The sequence below is a fragment of the Phaethon aethereus genome (genome assembly GCF_964289735.1).
Source record: "Phaethon aethereus genome assembly, chromosome: 36".
Classification (NCBI taxonomy): domain Eukaryota; kingdom Metazoa; phylum Chordata; class Aves; order Phaethontiformes; family Phaethontidae; genus Phaethon; species Phaethon aethereus.
In genome coordinates this window covers 157,684-180,932 of record NC_138612.1, presented here as the reverse complement: position 1 = coordinate 180,932, position 23,249 = coordinate 157,684, and positions in this window count along the sequence as shown.

The following is a 23,249-nucleotide window of genomic DNA, read 5'->3' as shown; positions in this document are numbered from 1 at the left end:
GGTGGGAGGCTGTGATGCAGGTAGAGGCCAGATAATATGTGGGAGCCTGGAGGGCAAGTGGAGGCCAGAAAAAATTTGGAGGCCAAAAAGGGGTGGGAAGACCAGAGGACCATTGGAGAACAGAAAAAAGTGGATGCCAAAATGGCATCGGAGACGGAAAAAGGCATGGGAGCCTGGAGGGGGAATAGAGGCCAGGAAAAAAGCGTCGGCTGAAAAGGGGTGGGAGGCGAAAACAATTGGGAGGATGGAGAGTGAGTAGAGGGCAGAGTTAAGTGGAGGCTGAAGAGGCATGGGAGGCTGAAGGGTGTGTAGACACTAGAAAAAAGTGGAGGCCAAAGAGGGGTGGGAGCCCAAAGGGGGTGAGTAGGGGCCAGAAGAAAGTGGGGGCTGAAAAGGGGTGGGAGCCTGTAAAATAGTGAAGGCTGGAGGGCAATTTAGGTCAGAAAAAAGTCGAGACCAAAGAGTTGTGGGAGGAAACACTGAAAGAAAACTTTAAAAGTGACAGAGTATATGGAAGAAAGGGAGGCATTAAAATTTAGCAAAAGGGAACTGGATAAAGGAAATTCTTGAAAAAGAAATTAAATAGCGATGAGTTACAAGAAATAGAGAAGAAATTTAAAAAAAAAAAAAATCAATAAAGGGAGCCAGATAGAGGGAAATGGAAAGAGTTTTAAAAAGCAATTGAGTACAAGAAACATAGGCAAGAATTAAAATATAGGGACAGAGGACAACATAGAAAGAAAATTAAAATATCGATGGGGTACAAGAAACACAGGAATATTTAAAAAAAGGGACAAGGAGACAGATAAAAGGAACCATAATAAGAAAATTTTAAAAGCAATGGGGTACAAGAAACACAGGAAATAATTAAAAAATAGGGACAGGGAGATGTACAGAAGGAAACAGAGGAAAACTTTTTTTAAGCAATGGAGTACAGGACAGAGTGAAGAATTTAAAAAGAGACAGGGTGCCAGAGAGAGGGAACTGTAGAATGAGAAATTAAAATGCAACAGGGTACAAGAAACACAGGAAAGCATTAAAAAACGGAGAGAGGGAGCCACCAAGAGGGAAACATAGAAAAAAATCAATAGGTGAAATGGTCCAGGGCAGAGTCAGCAAATGAGTAACAAGTTTTGGGGAGCCGGACGGGTAGGCACGCCGGTGGAGAAGGAGACTGAAGCAGGGACAGGCAGGGAGGCAGGCAGAGCTCTGGGGAAGGGCAGCAGAGATGGACCAGGACACACACAAGAGAACGCGTGACTCACCGCAGCTCCTGGTGCCGCAGGAGACCTTCACGGCCCCAATCCTTCTCCCTCTGCCTCTTCCTCCTGAGTGCTCTTCATCCACACGGCTTCCTCGATCCACGGCGGCTCACGCGTGTAGCCACCGAGCTCCCAGCACCACGTGCTGCTGGTCTGCTCTGCCAGGGACATCTCGGCGAGATCCCTCTTTGATGCAGGGACTGCCTGTTCCTCGCTGGAGGCACCTGCCTGCAGCACCCCCCAGATTCCCTCCCCAGCCAGTTCCCCTTCCCCAGCTCCCTCAGGCAGCCATGCCCCAGCACCCCTTTACAGCCAGAGCCCCAGCGGCAGCAGGGCCAGCCCCCCCTCAGCCTCACTGGCCACACCTGGGGCTGCCCCAGCCCCAGCTGGAGCCCGTCAGGAACAGGGTCCATGGCCAAAGCCCCACGGCACAGGGCCCCTTTCCCCGAACCTGTCCACAGCCACGAGCTCTGCCCCCAGGGCTGTGACCACAGCCGGGGGGCACAGAGGAGGCAGGAAAAGGTTATTCATTAATGCACCTCAGGAATCCGGGCAGCGAGTCGGCTGCGAGGCTCAGTGCCCAAAGGCAGCAGGGCAGAGGGAGACAAAGGGAAGAGACAACAGGAGGAAGGACAGAGGGACGTAGAGAAGAGGTGTGGGACAGGGAGCCAGAAAACCGGATGCTGCGAACAAGAGAGAGACGGGGAGCAGGACAAGAGCGTAGAGAGAGGAGTGCGGAGAGATTGAGGGGAAAAAAAAAAAGGACAGGGAGGTGGTGGAATAAATAAGAGAGACAGGGAGCAGGAGAGAAAAGCAGAAGGGACCAGCAAGACAACAAGATAGAGACAAGACAAGGGCTGGGGAAAGTGATAGGGGAAAAGAAACATAGGCAAGAAATGAAAAATACAAACAGGGAGCAGGACAGAGGGAGACACAGAAAGAGAATTTTGAAAAGCAACAGGGTACAAGAAACATAGGCAAGAACTAACAAATGGGGACAGGGAGATGTAGGAAAAAAAAGTATAAGTGATGTGGTACGGGACAGAGAGGGAAGAATTAGAGACAGGGAGATGGACAGAGGGAGACATAGAAAATTTTAAAAGCGAGAGGATACAAGAATCAGAGACAACAGTTAAAAAATAGGTACCTGGAGCTGCATAGAGGGAGGCGTAGGGAGGAAAAGTGACGGGGTACAAGAGACACAGACAAGGAATTAAAATGAGGTCAGGGAGACAGAAAGAGCGAGAGGCAGGAAGAAAAAGTAGAAAGTGACTGGGCTCAAGAAACATGCAATAATTTAAAAAATAAGAATGAGACGTAGGAGGAAAGTTTCCAAAGCAGTGGGGTACAAGAAACATCAGCATGAATTAACAAGTAGGCTCAGGGAGCCCGAAAGAAGGAGGGGGATGACCTTGTCTGGCTGCCAGGTACCCACCAAGCTTCTGTATCGCTCCCCCTCCTCAACATGACAAGGGGAGAAAATACAACAAAAATGCTTGTGGGTTGAGATAAGGCTGAAGAGATCACTCATCAAGTACTGTCACAGGCAACGCAGACTCGACGTGGGGGAAAGTTGTTTAATTCATTGTCAATCAAAATCAGAGCAGGGCAGCGAGAAATAAGAACAAATTAAAAAAAAAAAAACCACAACTTCCCCCCCACCCCTCTCTTTTTCCCTGGGCTCATCTTCACTCCTGACTCCTCTACCTCGCCCACCCAAGCAGCACAGGGGGACAGGGAGCAGGGGCCGTGGTGAGTTCATCGCATGTTGTCTCTGCCGCTCCTTCCTCCTCACATTATTCTTCTGCTCCAGCACGGGGTCCCTCCACGGGGCCACAGCTGCTGCCAGGAGCCTGCTCCAGCACAGGTTCTCCACAGGGTCACAGCCTCCTTCAGGCACATCCACCTACTCCAGCATGGGGTCCTCCGTGGGCTGCAGGTGGGTACCTGCTCCACCAAGGATCTCAGTGGGGTGCAGGGGGATGACCTGCATCAGCATGGTCTTCACCATGGGCTGCTGGGGAATCTCTGCTCTGATGCCTGAAGCACCTCCTCCTCCATCCTCACTGACCTTGGTGTCTGCAGGGCCGTTTCACACTCACATTTTCTCTACGACAGCTTCTGCGCAGCGTTTTTTAGCCCTTCTTAAATACAGCGTCACAGAGGCACCACCAGCATTGCTGATGGGCTCAGCCTGACCAGCAGCAGATCCGCCTTGCCCCCCAACATGGGGGCAACTCCTGGTGTCTTCTCACACAACCCACCCCTGCAGCCCCTGCCTCCACCCCAGCTAACAAAACCCTGCCACGTAAACCCAATACGAAAGCGATCGGCTGCGGGCGAGTGGGGGGATTGAAAAACAGGGAAAGGAGCCACAGAGATGGCGAGGCGGGGGAATAGTGGTGGGCTACAGGACAGAGAAGAGGAAGGGTGATGGAACCAGACTGAAAGAGATGGAGAAAAACAAACAACAGTGACGGGCCACAGGGCAGAGGTGGGGGAATTTAAAAAAGGGGACAGCGAGGTGGACAGAGACTGAGAAATACCAGAAAGCCTCGATAAGCTAAAGGGGAGAGGGAGAGGAATTAAAGAATAGGGACAAGAAGCCAAACAGACGGAGAACGATGAAGAGGAAAATGGGCTATGGGACAGAGAGGGAAGACATTACAACATAGGGACAGGGACCTGGAGCGAGAGAATCTAAGAAAGAAAAGGTCTATCTAGAATACAGGGCAGAGAAAGAGGAATTAAAAGATAGGGACATGGAGCGAGACAGAATTGGGGCAGGGAGGGAGGGCCAGGAACTGTGAAGGGCTAAAGGGCAAATGGGGAGGAATTAAAAAAATTGGGAGAGGAAAACAGACAGATAGATGGAGAAAGACAAAAATAGTGATGGGCTGCAGGACAGAGACACAAGATTGTGCTGGTTTCAGCTGGGATAGCGTTAACTTTCTTCCTGATAGCTGGTATAGTGCCATGGTTTGGTTTTGGGATGAAGATAATGTTGGTAGCATTACTGACGTTTTCAGTTGCTAAGCAGTTAAGCACAGCCCAGCTTCTCATGCTGGCCGGCCGGCGAGGAGGCTGGGGGTGCACGGGGAGCTGGGAGGGGACACAGCCAGGACAGCTGACCCAGGCTGGCCAAAGGGATATTCCATGCCATACGACATTGTGCTTGGTATATAAACTGGGGGGAAGAAGGGGGAAGTGGGACACGTTCGGAGTTACGGCATCTTGTCTTCCCAAGCGACCGTCACACATGACGCAGCCCTGATGCCTGGAGATGGCTGAACACCCGCCGGCCGACGGGGAGCGGTGAATGAACGCCTCGTTTTGCTCTGCTTGCCTGCACGGCTTTGCTTTACCTGTTAAACTGTCTTTATCTCCAGCCACGAGGTTCCTCATTTTCACCCTTCCCATTCTCTCCCCCATCCCACCGGGGGGAGCGAGCGAGCAGCTGCCTGGGGCTTCGTTGCTGGCCAGGGTTAGACCATGACAAGGATGAACAAAAAAAGAGGGATAGGGAACAGGAGAGAAGCACAGAGAGAAAACAAAAACCGAGAGGTAGAATGACAGAGAAAGAGAGGGACTTGGAAAACAAAAGACGGAGAGGTGCAGGGAAGCAAAACATATGACAGCGATGAAAGAAAGGGTGGGGGGAGGCAGGGAGGGACTGGGATGCAGCAGAGGGGCAACATGGCCCCAAGGGTCCAAGACTCACCGCAGCTCCCACTCCCGGAGCCGCTGGGGGAATTTGACAGTTTGGGCTCATCCTGGTCTGTCTCCCCCCCTCCCTTCCCCTTCTGCACCTCCGGGTGCTTGACTGTCACCCACCTAAAAGGACAGACTGGCATCTGACAGCTCTCACAGCACGAGGCTTCCCAGACACGCAGCCTCTCATGCGCGCACACTACATGGTTGTACCGTGCTTTTGGTCACGCGTACAGACCGTGCCGTGCGCGCTGGCGATCGGATCTGCCGAGGGCTACGCTAAGAGGGAACCTTCCTCACCCGGAGAGGCAGGCTGTCTCCTGCCTGCAGCTGGGGGCAGCTGCCACCGGCATCCCCTTTACTTTACTCTTCGGCTGCTTTACCTTTTTCTGGCCTCTCCAGCTTCACCCACAGCAGCTCCAGACCACAGCCAGCCAGTGTCCAGCCGTCCCTTTCCACCCATGCCATCAGGAGAATGAGGCCGAGGGCAGCCCACACAAACCTGAGCCGGACGCACTCAACAACATCCCCGGAGAGGAGCCGGCAACCGAGTCCTCGCTGCCGCCTCTGGGACATGGCAAGAGCCAGCAACTGCCGTCCACAGGGACTGATGGCTGCAGCTCCCCTCCGGCAGGAACCTCCTTCCGCAGGAGCTGCTGGAGACGCCGCTCTTTCCCCCGAATGCAGTGGCACCTGCATTTATGGTGCAGTAAAGCATGTTCAAAGGCCAGCTTGCTGCCGTGAGGAGGGGGTTTGGGGGCAGCCAGTGGCTACGGGACAGGCTTCAGGGAAAGTGCTGGAGCTGGGGGCAGCCGCACGGGCTGAGCAGGGCTGGAGGGGTTTGGCTGAGTTGGGGAGGCAGATGGTGCCTTTTCCGGGGGGTGGGAAGGCCTCCAGGTGCCCAGAGGGGTGGGGGCAGCCGCCTCCTGCCCCTCTTCCTGCTCCCTCTCCACCAGCTCTCAGCAAAACCCTGGGAGCTGCCCTGATGGGGCCTGACTCCAACTGACCGCCAGCCCGTCGGTGGGAAACGTCCTCGCAGCTCGAGGACACTCTGGGGCAGGCATGCCCCCGCAGCACCATCCCTGGGGCTGCAGCCCTTTTACACAGAGGGGCCGCCAGCCTCACTGCTCCCCCCACCCCGGGGGCTCCTCCAGCCCCAGCCCACAGCTGCGGCCACAGCCCCTTACACCCGCTGCGTAACCGGCTCCCCCCGACGCTGTGACAGCCACTCACCAAGCACACGGGGCTGCAAACATGGCCACGAGCACGGCAGAGATGGCAAGCGTCTATTCGTTCATGTGTCTAAGTCCCGGGAGCGAGTCTGCGCTGGGGCTCGGTGCCCGTACACTCACCCTTCCCCTGGGACGAGTCGGCCGTCGTTAGCGGAGCAGCAGGTACAGAGAAGGAAAATACAGCGATGGGGCACAGGACAGAGGAACAGAAAGAGAAAACTAAGATGAGGGGGAAGCACTGAGGGACAGAGAAAGAAAGGTAGAAGGAAAAGGACAGCAAGACGCAGAAATCAATACAAAAGGGATGAGAAGCCCTGCAGGGACACGGCAGAACAAAAACAGGGCCAGGGAGCACGACAAAGGGAAAGAGAGAGACATTTAGTAAGAGGAATAAGGAATGCAGGCGGGAGAAAGAGCAAAGGACAGGGAACAAGCCAGAGGGACTGAGGGGCAGGGAAAAAGAGACACAGGCAGATCAGGTCAAAGAGACGGAGAAAGAAAAAATAGTGAGGGACAGCAGGATGAGAAAAAAGGCCAGGGAGCAGGATGGGGGGGAAATGGGACAGCAAGGCCGGCACGGCGATATGGCGAGAAACGATGGGACAGGCAGCGGTATGGAGATATAGAGACAAAAAGTTAGGGGGGAGGATGGAGGACAGAGGATACGAGGAAAGGGACAGGGAGCGGGGCAGAGACAGAGAAAGGATTTAGGCTTGCCAATGTGACGCCCGGAGGCTTGCCAATGTGACGCCCGTCTACAAGAAAGGCCGGAAGGAGGATCCTGGGAACTACAGGCCTGTCAGCCTAACCTCTGTTCCAGGGAAGATTATGGAGCGGTTGGTTTTGAGAGTGCTCACAGGGCATCTGCAGAACAGCCAAAGGATCAGGCCCAGCCAGCATGGGTTCATGAAAGGCAGGTCCTGCTTGACCAACCTGATCTCCTTCTATGACCAGGTGACCCGCCTAGTGGATGAGGGAAAGGCTGTGGACGTTGTCTACCTGGAATTTAGTAAAGCCTTTGACAGCGTCTCCCACAGCATTCTCCTGGGGAAACTGGCGGCTCGTGGCTTAGACGGGTTTACTCTTCGCTGGGTGAGGAACTGGCTGGATGGCCGAGCCCAGAGAGTTGTGGTGAATGGCGTTAAATACGGCTGGCGGCCGGTCACGAGTGGTGTTCCCCAGGGCTCGGTTCTGGGACCAGTCTTGTTCAATATCTTTATAGATGATCTGGATGAGGGAATTGAATGCTCCCTCAGTAAGTTTGCAGATGACACCAAGCTCGGTGGGAGTGTTGATCTGCTGGAGGGTAGGAGGGCTCTGCAGAGGGATCTGGACAGGCTGGATCGATGGGCAGAGGCCAACTGTATGAGGTTTAATAAGGCCAAGCGCAGGGTCCTGCACTTTGGCCATAACAACCCCATGCAATGCTACAGGCTTGGGGAGGAGTGGCTGGAGAGCTGCCCGGCGGAAAGGGACCTGGGGGTGCTGGTTGACAGCCGGCTGAATATGAGCCGGCAGTGTGCCCAGGTGGCCAAGAAGGCCAACAGCGTCCTGGCCTGTATCAGGAATAGTGTGGCCAGCAGGAGTAGGGAAGTGATTGTGCCCCTGTACTCGGCACTGGTGAGGCCGCACCTTGAATACTGTGTTCAGTTTTGGGCCCCTCACTACAAGAAGGATGTTGAGGTGCTGGAGCGTGTCCAGAGAAGGGCAACGAAGCTGTTGAGGGGTCTGGAGCACATGTCTTATGAGGAGCGGCTGAGGGAACTGGGGTTGTTTAGTCTGGAGAAGAGGAGGCTGAGGGGAGACCTTATCGCTCTCTACAACTACCTGAAAGGGGGTTGTGGCGATGAGGGTGTTGGTCTCTTCTCCCAAGTAACTAGTGATAGGACAAGAGGAAATGGCCTCAAGTTGCGCCAAGGGAGGTTTAGATTGGATATTAGGAAAAATTTCTTCACTGAGAGGGTGGTCAGGCATTGGAACAGGCTGCCCAGGGAGGTGGTGGAGTCGCCATCCCTGGAAGTGTTCAAAAAACGTGTGGATGTGGCGCTTCAGGACATGGTTTAGGGGACATGGTGGTTCTGGATTAATGGTTGGACTTGATGATCTTAAAGGTCCTTTCCAACCTAGTGATTCTGTGATTCTGTGATTCTGTGAAGGAAAAAACGCAGTGATGGGTAGCAGGGCAGAGGGAGGAGGAAAGACAAGACAAAGGACAGACGGATATGGAAAACGGGTGAGGCACAGGCAGCCAGAAAGTGGGATACTGCAAAGAGCGAACAAGGAGGCTGAGACAGAGAGCAAAGGAAAGCAACAGAGAGAATGACAGAGAAGCAGAGCACGAGAAAAAACAGGGACAGAAAGGCGAAGCAATAACTAACAGGGAAGGGGAGCAGCACAGGGGATCACAGAGAATAAGAGCTGAACAGGAAAGGGGACAGGGACAGTGAGATACGGAATGAAAAAAACCAGCTACAGCGAGCAAGACAAATGGATAGCGAGAGAAAGAAAAGGGGGGGGAGGCACAGAGGGACATGGAGCGGCAGGGACAGACAGACAGACGGCGAAGGAGAAAGGCAAGAGACTGCACGGGTGACGGCATGGAGAGGGAGGAATTAAAAGTGAGGGACGGGGAGCTGGGAGAGCAGAGGTGGAGAAAGAAATGGCATCACAACGTGCTACAGGGCCAAGAAGGAAGAAACAGGGACAGGGAGCCAGACAAAGAGAGCCAGGGCAAGAAAAAGTATGGACAGAGAGAGAGGAATGGCAAAATGGGGTTCCGGAGCCAGGCAGAGAGAGAGAGATGGTGAAAGAAAACAATAGCAGTAGGCTACCGGGAGGAGAAGGAGTGAAAAGGTAGGGACAAGGAGCCGGACACAGAGAGAACCGTGCCTCCGTGCTCTGAACGAGAGGCCTGCCTGGAAATGGAAAGTGCAGATACTAAATTTAATAAAATAACAGGGAACATGACATAGCAGAGACATGACCAAGCGTAGCACAAAATGTAACATACACTACCCTGCGCCATCAGCTGCTGTGGCCCAGCATCTAATGGCAGGCTTACTTTCTGTTTTCCAAGAAGAGTACCACAAAAATGTAACTTTCAGATTATACAAGTGTTTGATCAGGCTATACAAAAAAGGTAACGTAAATTAACTTACGGAGCTACGTGAATACATGACAGCAGCAGGAAACTGCTAGACTAAAAACACTCAGCCTTACAAGTCCACAGAAAGACATCAGGTCTTGTAAATAATCCGTTGCAAAGACGCTGATGCCAACACAGCACCGCAACATGTCACCCACAGCGGATTTCTTTCTTTCCGGGTTTAAGGAATTCATTCGACTGGGGGGTTTGTGAAGGAGGAAGTTCTTTAGCTCTGTCTATGTCTTAATTCTGGCATTCCAATGCAAATCGTAACAGCTTTGTCTTTCAGTGCGTTAACCCTCAGCATCGATTTCCACAATGACGTAACCAGCTCCATCCTAGTACTTTCCACTCCCTTTCTAGCACAGGACTGTGCCACCTGTCATACGACACATAAGGGACTCTTAAACAATTCCAAGAGCTAATCCCAGGAAACCCAGGATTAAAGTTCTTATTTTCCTATTTCACGTCCAAAATATTTAGAACTTTGACAGAGATGACATTGTGTTTTCCTTAAACCAGCTGATTTCAAAATGCTGCACTGGGCGAGAACACCATAAACAGTTTAAGACGAACGGCCACGCTCCTAAGTAAAACAATAAATCCGGCGCACAGGATCTGCGCAGCCTCTGCTTTGGCCTTCGCCTCTCGCCATCCGCCGCCAAATCTGCTGCCGCATCCTGCGCGCCACGCGTAGCAGGTTTCAAACCACGGCCTGAAAAGCAGTAAGGGTAAAATACGAGAAAATGTGCCATTACTCTTTGCGGTTATGATTAATTTACTTCCTGGTTTACAGTCTGGTTACGGAGTAAAACTGCAGACTTCATATCAAGTATTTGCCATTCAATATGCCAAACGTATAAAAATGCCCGGTACTTCAGAAAGGGGCACAAAGCTAATTCACAACCACCACATGCAGGACAGAAATAGGAATAATAATAATAAAAAGAGACACTAATTAGCTTCATTATTTTAGACCGGTAACTATCTCAGCCCCTTGATGGTCAGTCCTGGCAACCAATGCATCTGTTACAACCAGACACACACATGCTTTCCCTCCTCTCCCTACCACTTGATTTTAGATAAAAATAGCCTTTGAAACTATCGGGTCTGCTCCAGCAACAGAAACCAAAGGTTATTAACTGCTACAGCGTGCTGTAACAATCACAGATTTGATGCGTTTTCCTGGAAACAAAAGCTGAATGCAGAAACAACTCAAAGACCCAAGCACAGAAAATGAGCTAGGATCCTGGCGTACAAGCTGGTGTAGCCAGAAACGCTACAGAAAAGAAGGCTAACTGGAAAGTCCTCACCCTGCAAATGCTCACACGCTTACCAATCCATTACTTGAATCCACTAGCTTCGGATACAGTAAAGCCTGCGAGAGTAAACGTCGCGGTCTGCTTGGTAGATTCACCTGTGACTCCGTTCGCTGCATACTCAATATTCTCCCTTTCTGTCAAAAGGAATCCGTTTACCAAACGAAGCTCCCATCGTTCCATGGGGAAACTGGCATAAAAGATTTGTCCCTAGGGTGGAAGAGGGAAAATGTTGTGTGGCCAAAAGAAGAAACACAGGATTCAAACGCAAGTCCACTCACGCCCTAAGAAGTTAAGACTTCCTCTCCTATAACAATTCCCCACACAGAGCTCTAGAGAACGAGAACCTTGTTTTGCTAGTTCTTGGTTTTTGCCCCCAGTCAGGAACAAAAAAAAAAAAAGCTCCTCAAGGTTAACTCACAGACACATCATTCTACAGCTGACAAGACACTAGGTGTTTGAGGAGGTAGGGGGTGATTAGGAGTTTGGGTTTGGTTTGAATTTTTTTTTTTACAGCCCAATTTCAGGTACAAATTAAGGAAAAAAAAAGAAACATAGCAACACAGACACACATAAAACTTTCCTCAGGTTTGGTTCCTTCCACAGTAGTCATCATGCATTCAAAACGAAGGTGCATCGCTGTGCAAAGCAACGTGCCACTTCTCCGCATTATTCACAGGCAACACCGAAGTTCAAATTCAACGCACGAGTGCTGCAAGGACGCAAAAGGGGACGACACATGCCGTCTAGTTTCCTGCCCACTGAGAAACTGGAAAGCAGACCAAAAAAGGCAAGACATACAAAAAAAGATCCACGGCATTAAGAACTCTGTTATCCTGGTGAATATTGGTAACTATTGCTTGGATTTCTTTGTAAAAAGAAACACAAAGGAATTAGACTATGATCAACGAGAACTAAGCCAGCAGGGTAAAAACCCAAATCCACCCAACACATACAGAACTTGAACTCCTCAAAAATAGCTTCCAACCATTTCTTTCACAGAAAAATAGGGAACATGCAGTTACTGGAGACTTCAGTATTTGTGTCTTTCTGTGACTCTCCCCACCTACATTTGGGGAGAAGACTCTAACAAGTTCACAGCGCATGAGGTCCTTTAAACTAAAAATGGACTAAACTCATGAAAACTATTTTACTTTCAGAGCTTCACTTGTTCTCTTTGCATTATCACAGGACCCCAGAAGCAAGTCTAAAAAGCTTGTGGAAAATTAATTACATGAAGTATGAAAAGAGCCCAGAATCTCTCAATTTTAAACCTACCTCAGGCAAATGATTCTGCCAGCAGCTTTTCCAGATTTTCCAGGGATTTCCCTGCTTTCCGTATTTCCGACGGTGGGGGAAGCTACCATGCTTGTATAACCTGTGGAGCTGTTAGCATTTCTGCAAAACACGAAACACTCTTACAGACCAAGTATGCAACAGGGAACATTTTGCAGATGTTCCTTTGTGATACACACAATGCCATCCTTCTCTCAAAACTGGTAACCAAGGAGGGAAGGTTTTGTACACTTTTACCTTTACCTGAACTCTACTGCATAAACATGAGGTCTTTTTTAAGTGCTGCAAATTCCTCTTCATCTTCTGGGCTTGCTCCGTATGAATATACGCCACGTTTTAATCAGCCATTGCTACCTGACAATTCCAGACGCTTCCTAGCTCAGAGCTTGACAAATGCACATACTCTGAACACTGCAGATGTCAAGTTTGGTGTGCAGAAGCTTGGCTGCTAAAATGAGTCCATCGTACACATTCCACAATTTAAATGTAACTGAAGATGGCCAAATCTGTTCCGAAAGTACTACAGTTTTTTACATTGCAAATCAGAAAAGTTTTGATATTTCCTTCAATGCTCAGCAATTTACAACAAATTATTATGGATGGACAAAAAAAAAAAAACACACCAACCACAAAAATTCTTTCCTGAGCTTCTTGATGATAACAGAAATCCAAAAAACACAGCGTGCCCTAACAAGCCCTGAACTTACAAAGAAAGCAAAGAACGAAATTATCTGCAGTATAAAAATCTCAATTTTTATGCCAGTCCCATGATTACAGCAGGCACTATTTGGGATAGAAAAACGTTTGGAGTTTGCCTACTGATCGGTCTTCCATAGCTTTCAGGGAAACTTCAAGGAGAAGCAACAGTCTAACTCATCACCAAACCACCACTGCTGTAGCAAGCCATCCTTTCTAAACCTCTCACACAGAACGCGTGATTTTTACCCCGGATACACGTATTCATAAGCTCTACACACACACACCCCCCCCCCTGCTGTGGGCAGGACCAGATGTTTTCCAAACACAGGCAGGCAACTGGGAACACGGGGGATTCGCTGGGATTGCTACAGCTGCTGAGCTAAGCGAGAAACACCCTCGATCACCATTTCCCCCAGGTGGTTTGTCACTGCAGCACCACTTGCGCCGACTTCGTCTAACCAGGTTCTGTGGCAAGTGGTAGGATTGGGTGGGGAAGGGGGAAAAGGTGGGGAAGGGGGAAATGATGTAAAGGAAGATTGAGACTTTGCCTTAACACTAAAAAAAACAAAAAGCCCAAAGCATCACAGAGTCTTTTTACTCCTCCAGATAAGAAGGTAAGAAAGAAAGATTCTGCGAGCCGGGTTTGGACCTAGGTTACTGTTATTTCACCTGCGACCTTCCAACTGCCCCTTAGGAGACAGCAGGACCCCATCACCCAGCTTGGTTACACAAGCGAAACCCATGTCAGAGGCCCAAAACTCCTGCAAGGATTTAGCCAATGAGGCACCTGGAGCCAGAATATTTCACAGTTGGTGAGACAACCTCCAAGTAACTAACTAACCCTTAATGCTTTCACAATACTGAAATCATTCCTACCATTGTATGGACCGTGACATTTCACCAACCAACATAAAAATGGCAGGGGAGCACTTGCCAGGTGTAATTACCTTCTAATGTAGCTTTTTCCAAAGCAGAAATCTTCACCCTGACTGCAACAAGCTCACCTGCCAAGTTAAAACTTTCCAGTGCACACATATAAACAAGTCATGGCCTTTTTTTTTTTAATTGCAGACATCAAAATGCAAAACTGAAACAAATGTGCCCTCCTGCTACAGACGTACTGCAAAGAAAGCGAACATCAGACCTTCCAAAAAACAGCTGTAAGAGGATTTGAACAGTAGCCACTAACAGATTTCCTGTAATCTAGTTCTCAGAAACACTTCAAACACAAAACTTCAGGAACTTGCAAGTTTTAGCCCATAAGAATGGGTGACATTTTACAAAGTTTCAAGACACTGAAAACTTTTTTTTTTTTTTTAATTGGAAAGGCTGGGCAAACTTAGAAACTAAGAGCGATGCATAGGCTGCTGTCACAATATTTGCACACCTACAGCAGAAGAGCTCATCCTTTCAGAAGAAAACATTGCTCTACAGAGTACATCATATAGGGCATAAAATTTAAATAAGCTTTAAATAAGAATCGGTCCTTTAAAAGGAAGAACAAAATGCATGGAGAGAAAAATACAACCTTACCTGCCCAGTCAAAATACTCACCTTACTTTTCTCCTTAGTATTATCTTGCTGACAGCACATTACTCCAACACTGCAAGGAAGAGAAATTAAATGTCATTGTACAGAGAACACTATGAAAAAAACCCAACCCCTAACCTGTAAAGAATTCACATCCAACAAAGGAACCGGTGAACTGCCCACAATTTTTCAACTAAACTTTGGATTTGCAGAGCTGCCCATCTCTTCAGGATTTCAGCTCACTTCCGTGGAACCTGCAGGTGCTTAGAGCCCTAAAACAAACAAGCTCTTTTCTCCACATTATATCGGAATCGGAGATGCAGCAGGGACTCCATAGTACCTGACTTTGCCTCTAAACCGAGAGACCTTGAAAGCAATCATTCAGATATTACTAAATTTAAAATAGTCATAACACCAACTGGCTGCACAGAACAGCTCACAAATGGTATTTCAGTTCATACCTTCAGGAAGACAACATCTGTCTGTCTGCAGCAGAGACACAACCTGTGTCGGAGAAGCGCGTACCATATACTCTTCGCATTGCCAGAAACTCGTCTGGAACAACAAGAGCTCTCTGTTTTCAAAGTTCTCCAGGAACTAAAGAGATCAGGCACTTTTCTTTAAAATAAACAGACATTTCTGAAAAAAAAGTATTAGCGATTATATAAAACTTATGGGCAGATACGAAACGTGCCCCAGAGCACAGCATTGCTGAATTATGTCTTTCCAAAGTTATTCTACGAGCTGAACTTTCCTACACACGGAGCCTCGCTCGTGCGTTACGCGGCCGCCTTTGGCGACGCGTACAGACCCTGCATGTCGATGGCCTGGCCTGCTGCGGACTACGAAGAGGGATCCTACCTCACCTGGAGGGGCTGGCTCTCTCTTCCCTGCAGCGGGAGGCAGCTGCCGGCCGGCCTTCGGTTTCTTCTTCCTCTTTCCCGTTCTCTGGCCTCTCCAGCTCTGGCCACGGCAGCTCCCGCCCAGGGCCGGCAAGCGCTCCGCCTGTCCCTTCCTGCAGCCGTGCCACGAGGAGAGCGAGGTGCCACGGGCAGAGACAACCCACGCGAGCCCGAAGCGGGTGCGGTCAGCGGCATCCCCAGGGGAGGAACGGACACGCGCAGCCTCAGCGCGGCCCCTGGCAGAGGGAAAGAAGCAGCAGCGACCTTCCGCCTCCTTCCCCTCTCCCTCCTCCCAGCCCCCCGGTAACTCCCCGGGGCTGCCCCAACCCGACTCGCCTGCAGCGGGCGGCCGGCGCGCAGGAGACGCCCCTGCACCCGCCCCTGGGGCTCGCTCGCCTCACCGGTGGCCCCGGCCCTTCACGCCCCGCCGGGAACGGGACCCCCTGCGCAGGGGCGAGGGGCGGCGCGCGAACGCCGGGCTGCAGAAGCAGCGAGCACCCACCCACGCTGCGCACATGGGGCAGCAACAGCGCGTCCTTACCAGGAAGCAGCAAAGAGCGCGCAGGGACCGCAGAACGGCATCGCTGTTACCGGAGGACGGGAGCGTGGGTCACTTAAGCGCCACGGCGCATGCGGGGCTGCCGAACTGCGGCGAGGCGCCCCACCGCGCATGCGCAGCTACGAAAATCGGGGGCGCCCCATCGCGCATGCGCGGCCTCCGAGCCGCGGCGAGGCGCCCTACCGCGCATGCGCAATTTCCGAGCCGCGGGGAGGCGCTCCACCGCCGTGCCCTACCGCGCATGCGCGGCTCCCGAGCCGCGGTGAGGCGCCCCAGCGCGCATGCGCGGCTTCCGAGCTGCGGCGAGGCGCTCCACCGCGCATGCGCGGCTGCGAAAATCGGAGCCGTGCCCTACCGCGCATGCGCGGCTTCCGAACTGCGGCGAGGCGCCCTACCGCGCATGCGCAATTTCCGAGCCGCGGGGAGGTGCTCCACCGCCGTGCCCTACCGCGCATGCGCGGCTGCCAAGCCGCGGCGAGGCGCTCCACCGCGCATGCGCGGCTCCCGAGCCACGGCGAGGCGCCCCACCGCGCATGCGCAACTTCTGAGACACAGCGACGCGCTCCACCGCGCATGCGCGGCTTCCGAACTGCGGCGAGGCCCTCCACCGCGCATGCGCGGCTTCCGAGGCGCGGCGAGGCGCCCCACCGCGCATGCGCGGCTGCCGAGCTGCAGTACCTAAGTTCGGTCACAGGGAGGCAGCACCGAGCGCGGGGAGGAGGCGCGCCACCACGCATGCCTGGGAGACCAGGTCGCAAAAACTACATCTCCCGGCATGCACTGGCAAGCGCAGCATGGCCGCCCGCCGGCCCCCTGCCACAAGACTACGCTTCCCGGCATGCGCGGGGAACGAACGTCGCCGCCCGTAAGCCCCGTGCCGCAGGGCTACGGCTCCCGCCCTGCCGCCTGGGACACCGGCTCCCCCTTTTCCCCCGCAAGTCCCGCCGACACGCGAGCGCTAACCGGCGCTCCGCCGCGCGGCTCCGGGCAGCCCCCGCCGCCGACTCCCGCACGCCCCTGCTCCGTGCCTCCGACGCGGACCCCGCCACCCTGTCTCGGGGCGTTCCCCGGCACCCGCTGGTCCATGCTTTGCACTGGCTTGCACCAGTCCGTACTGGTTTTCTCTGGTTTGCACCGGTCCATGCCGGTCTGTACCGGTTTGCAACGGCTTGCACCGGGCCGGGCCAGGCCATACCAGTTTCCACCGGTTTCCACCAGGCCAGGCCGGTTTGCACCGGTCCGCTCCAGGCCATACCAGTTTCCACCGGTTTCCACCAGGCCAGGCCGGTTTGCACCGGTCCGCACCAGTCCATACCAGTTTGCACTGGCTTGTGCCCATCCATACCGGTTTGCTCCAGTTTGCTCCGGTCCAGGCCAGTCCATACCGGTTTGCACTGGTTTGTGCCGGTCCGTGCCAGTTTGCGCTGGTCTGGGTCAGTAAATACTGGTTTGCGCCGGTCCACACCAGTTTGCACCGGTCCAGGTCGGTCCACACCGGTTTGCACCGGACCGTACCGGTTTGCACCAGTTTGTGCCGGTCCAGGCTGGTCTGTGCCGGTTTGCACCAGTCCGGGTCGGCCCATACCAGTTTACGCTGGTTTGCGCAGATCCGGGCCAGTCTGTACCCGTTTGCACTGGTTTGTGTGGGTCTGGGCCGGCCTGTGCCAGTTTGCACCAGTTTGCCATGGTCCATGCTGGTATGTACCGGTTTGCACCAGTCCGGGTCGGTCCATACCGGTTTGCACGGGTCCAGGCCAGTCCCGGGTCAGTCCGTACCAATTTGCATCTCTAAAATTACTTTATTTTAACCTTTAAAAATGCATCTTGACCTTAGGAGTAGTTTCAAGTACTTAGTGCCGATTCTTTACGCAGCGACAGCAGCCCCTCCCGCCGCTCTCGTTCCCGCGCGGGACTCGATCTGTCGCTTTGCACGTGTCGCTTTTCCTCTTCAGGGTGACACCGTCTCCGCCATCGGTGTTCCCCGCCAGGAAGCGAGGGAGTTCTGCTCATCTCGACAGGCTCTCGACTTCTGCACGCAAAAATAACAACTGAAAAACAACGTTATACACGAACCACAACACCCATCGGAAGATTTTACAACCCCGCTAACGCGAGGCACAGGCCCACCCGCTTCACCAGCCGCCCCCCTCAACAGTGGCCACCTACTCAGACCCCCGGCGACTGCAAGACCCCGACCATCGGCTTCAAAACCTCCCCTCCTGCGATGCCAGGCAACCGCCGCGTTCCTGGGGACGCTGCCCAGGAACGGCCACCCCAGGGGCCTCACCGAAGTCACCCTGCCTGCCAAAACCGCAGCCTGAGCCCAGAACAGATTTCCCTCCGCCGCATTTTCCTCAGTTTTACTTTCTTTTTTAAAAGCCTGGAAAAAATCTCACTTCCACTTACAAGCTGCAAGGATAAATAAAAAAATACACAAACACAAATCCTACAGGGTTAGGCACACTGAAAACACACCGCTCCTTCAGCTTCACACAAACCACCCCTCGCTCCCGGCTCATCCATGAGCCTGCCGCCACAAGCTGCCGCCCCGTTTCTACACGGCTCCTTGGGAACGCCGTTCCCGGGGGCTTCAAAACTCACCCTGCCTGCGAAAACCCAGGCCTGAGCCCAACCTGCATCCAAACATCGGCAGTGAACGTCGCCTCGCGGAGCGGCCGGGACTGGGGGGAAAAAAAATCTCCTAGCGGGGTTTTTTTTTATTCAAGTGAAAAAAATCATTTCCTATCTCTGAATAACCTGAAATAAAAAATCCACACATACAAGGTTAGACACGTTCAGAAACTAACACTCATTCCACCCCGCGCTCAGAACACATCCATTTCGCCGCCCGCGATGGCAGATCACCCCCGATTCCAGAGCCCTCCCTAGAACCGCCTCGACGCCGACGCTCCACCCGATTCCATAGCATCCGCCTTCGGAACTGGAAGCTGGAAGAAGACGCTCCGGCACGTCTCCCGCTCCTCTTCACTTGGAATCGTGCGCTGTGCCGCGAGTCGCTCACGGAGCCGCGGCGCCCGCCGAACGCCACGTGAGCGACGCTGCGGCCCGCTTGCCGACGGCTGCCGGCCGCCCCAAAGCCAGGCCGTACAGCCTCCCCCCGACGCGCACCGCTCGTCGGCCGATCGCCTTCCCGCGCTTTGACGACTCTTCCGTGAGAATCACAGAATCATTAGGTTGGAAAGGACCTTCAAGATCATCAAGTCCAACCATTAATCCAGCGCCACCATGTTCCCTAAACCATGTCCTGAAGCGCCACATCCACACGTTTTTTGAACACTTCCAGAGATGGCGACTCCACCACCTCCCTGGGCAGCCTGTTCCAATGCCTGACCACCCTCTCCATGAAGAAATTTTTCCTAATATCCAATCTAAACCTACCCTGGCGCAACTTGAGGCCATTTCCTCTTGTCCTATCACTAGTTTCTTGGGAGAAGAGACCAACACCCTCGTCGCCACAACTCCCTTTCGGTAGCTGTAGAGAGCAATGAGGTCTCCTCTCAGCCTTCTCTTCTCCAGACTGAACATCCCCAATTCCCTCAGCCGCTCCTCATCAGACTTGTGCTCCAGACCCCTCACCAGCTTCGTTGCCCTTCTCTGGACATGCTCCAGCACCTCAACGTCCTTCCTGTTGTGAGGGGCCCAAAACTGAACACAGTATTCAAGGTGCGGCCTCACCAGTGCCGAGTACAGGGGCACAATCACTTCCCTACTCCTGCTGGCCACACTATTCCTGATACAGGCCAGGACGCTGTTGGCCTTCTTGGCCACCTGGGCACACTGCCGGCTCATATTCAGCCGGCTGTCAACCAGCACCCCCAGGTCCCTTTCCGCCGGGCAGCTCTCCAGCCACTCCTCCCCAAGCCTGTAGCATTGCATGGGGTTGTTGTGGCCAAAGTGCAGGGCCCTGCACTTGGCCTTATTAAACCTCATACAGTTGGCCTCTGCCCATCGATCCAGCCTGTCCAGATCCCTCTGCAGAGCCCTCCTACCCTCCAGCAGATCAACACTCCCACTCAGCTTGGTGTCATCTGCAAACTTACTGAGGGAGCACTCAATTCCCTCATCCAGATCATCTATAAAGATATTGAACAAGACTGGCCCCAGAACCGAGCCCTGGGGAACACCGCTTGTGACCGGCTGCCAGCCGGATTTAACGCCGTTCACCACAACTCTGGGCTCGGCCATCCAGCCAGTCTCTCACACAGCAAAGAGTGAACCTGTGTCAGCCACAAGCTGCCAGTTTCTCCAGGAGATGCTGTGGGAGACGCTGTCAAAGGCTTTACTAAAGTCCAGGTAGACAACATCCACAGTCTTTCCCTCATCCACTAGGCGGGTCAACTGGTCACAGAAGGAGATCAGGTTGGTCAAGCAGGACCTGCCTTTCATGAACCCATGCTGGCTGGGCCTGAGCCCTTGGTTGTCCTGCAGGTGCCCTGTGAGCACCCTCAAGACGAACCGCTCCATGATCTTCCCCGGTACCGAGGTGAGGCTGACAGGCCTGTAGTTCCCAGGATCCTCCTTCCAGCATTTCTTGTAGACGGGCGTCACATTGGCAAGCCTCCAGTCTTCTGGGACCTCCCCTGTTAACCAGGACTGCTGATAAATGATGGAGAGTGGCTTGGCAAGCTCCTCTGCCAGTTCCCTCAGTACTCCTGGGTGGATCCCATCAGGTCCCATAGACTTGTGGGTGTCCAGGTGGTTTAGCATGTCCTTGACTGCTCCCTCCTGGATTATGGGGGGTTACTGTGCTCTCCATCCCCATCGTCCCGCTCAGGGGGCTGAACACCCTGCGGATGCCTGGTCTGGCTATTAAAGACTGAGGCGAAGAAGGCACGAAGTACCTCGACCTTGCTGAAGAGTCACTACCTGTGGGCAAGGCGGCTCCACCGCAGATGCGCACAGACGTGCGCCCTACAAGCGTTACCTACAGGTGCCAGGATACCACAGACGGGAGACTTCGTGCCAGGCCAGAGACACAGCCTGACGGTAAACACAACAGTGCCACGGACGCAGGGCACCGAAAGTCCACCATGGTCTGCCGTGCCCGAATGCCGCGGCCCACGGAGACTTCAGCCCGGTAGTCACCGCTCACCCGGCCCGAGCCACCTCTGGGGCCGACATCCCACTTTGCTCATCGCTCCACACCTGCAGAATAAGAAAAGTACAAACCTGAACGCAGCCCCGCAGCCACCGGCCTCGTCTCCCCTCCGACGCCGCGCGCCGACCCGCCGTCACGCGGCGCTCCGCTCGTCAGCTGCGTCGCTCTCTGGTGCGCAGCTTGTCCGTCTGCCTCTGGAAACAAACGACTGAACCAGTCACCCGGATGCAGAGCCAGAACTTACCAATTCCAGAGGTCTTGTTTCCATTCAGGAATGCCATTTTAAAAGAAAAAAATGTTAACCCCACACAAGGAAGCCTTAACACCTTTGAGATCCAATTTGCTTCACTACTGCTGTGGCTCCAATCTTCTCCATAACAGCACTGTTGAAAGGCCTGTCCACCCAGCCTGCCGACGGCTCCTCGGTGCGGGGCGGCTGGACAACCTTTGCCTAAACAGTCGCGGTGTATCGGCATGCTAACCCCCGACTCCTACTGCGGTCGCGCCTACCCCGAGTCTACGCTCCCAGGCAGCGCGGCCCCGCGCCGCACACACGCGGCACAGGCCGACACGACGCAGAACAGCACAAACAGCGCAAGTCAAAGACGAGAGAAAACCCTCGTCAAGAATGACGATACCTGGACCGGGGACACTGTTGGGCAAGATGGCCTACAGGGCTGCAGTGGTGATGCCAGGAGGCTCTACGGCAACCCTAGAAAAGAGCCGAATGTAATGGCCCGTCACAGGAAGCTCCCGTCAAAACTGAGATGGTGGATGCCCAAGAAGCCCGGCTTCAAGACCCAAGAGTATACGGATGCAGAGAAGAAGTCGCAGTCTGTGCAAAGGGATGCCTGGAGAGCAGAGCTGCTGACCCAGCCTGGAAGGCTGCCGCTGAGAAGAACCGAGCAGAAACTTCCAAGACGCGGGACCGACGCACGCTTTACGCTTGTTTACGCACCCGGTTGGCGCTACCGATGAGTGCGGGCGTTCGAGACCCTGGCGATGGTGCCCAAGATGCATGCCGTGCCCCTTGAGCAGAGAGGTATGAGGACATGAAGACCCGAGAAAGTCTAAGACACAGACTACGCAAACACCGACGCAGGCTGGCTCCGCCTGCCCAGCACACGCTAGCGTTGTGCTGAAAGGTAGTCCACTCCCTTTGCCTGCCCTGTCCCTGGCCAGCCGTTAACTTCAAACCCCTCCCTGCAATTCCCAGCCTTGCCCCTCTTCCTAGCCCCCCCCCGCCCTGATCCCACAACTTAGCTTTGAGGGGTCCAAATTCATCCTCGACCAAAACAAGGAAAAAAAGAAAAAAACCACATAGGCTAACCGGGGTATTCCTGCAGTCGCCGGGTTCCTCTTCATCACCCGCGCAAGAACGGTGCCAGCAGTAAGCATCACGGCGCAACACGGACCTCCTCCACAGCGCACTCCTCAGAAGCGGCGTGGCCTTCCGCTCGCCTGCTGCGACGCCAGCGCCGGACGCTGCGGCTGTCGTCGGTCGTAGCGCCCAAGACACCGGGAGACAGAGAACTACTGTCTCGCTCGTGAGAAATCCCCAGCCCCGTGCTCCTCCTCGCTGCAACCCAGCTCAGCTCAAACGCTGATCCAAGCCCGAGACCGGCCCGCACGGTGCCTGCAAAACGCAAAGGTAAGCGCCGGGCCCGGCTGCCACGCGATTCTCCGCTCTTCGACGCCAGCCTGGCTGACAACCGCCTCGCCTCCTCAGGCTGCCCGTCGTCGTGCGGCTTCACGGCTCCTGAAAAAAACAAAGCGCAAGACACGTGCTGAGATACGCCTGAAACCGCAGCCCGCACGCGCCGCGTCCCGTCTGCCGCTCGGGCAACGCGGCTGCTGCCCTGACCGGCCCCAGCCGCCCACAGGTTGCCACGCTGAGACTCGGATACCACCCGTAAAGCACAAACAACAAGGGATGCTGGTGGTTTTAGCGACAATACAAGACCTGAAAACTGCTACCTCAGCCACTAGCCATCACTCACCTTGCCGGCATTCACTCCAGCGCAGATATCCCGCGTCGCTCGTTGCTCCATACCTTCAAAATAAAAACCCAAAACCCGTACGCTAGTCATATGGTCACAAGTCGCATCGTCCCTCTGACACCGTACTCGCCTTCCTACAGCTCTGATACAGAGACGTAACCATCTGCTTTTAAACACTTAGATGCTGATATTTGCCAAGGACTGACTTGCAAAACAAAGGAAGTGATGACAGGAACTGCAATGTTAGTCTTATCACAGAGCCGGCTATAACTCGTTAACAACGGTTGAAACCATCGAGTAAGAAGAGAGCACGTGTAAATGACTGAAGTTCCTCTCAAAGACAAAAGAGGACGATAAGACCCCTGGAGAGGCAAACGACCAGCAGAGACAGATCATTGATAACATAAACTGCTGACCCAAACCTTTGGAACGACTCCGCCTCACTTCACGCGTACGTTTTGTATTGCGTAGTCAC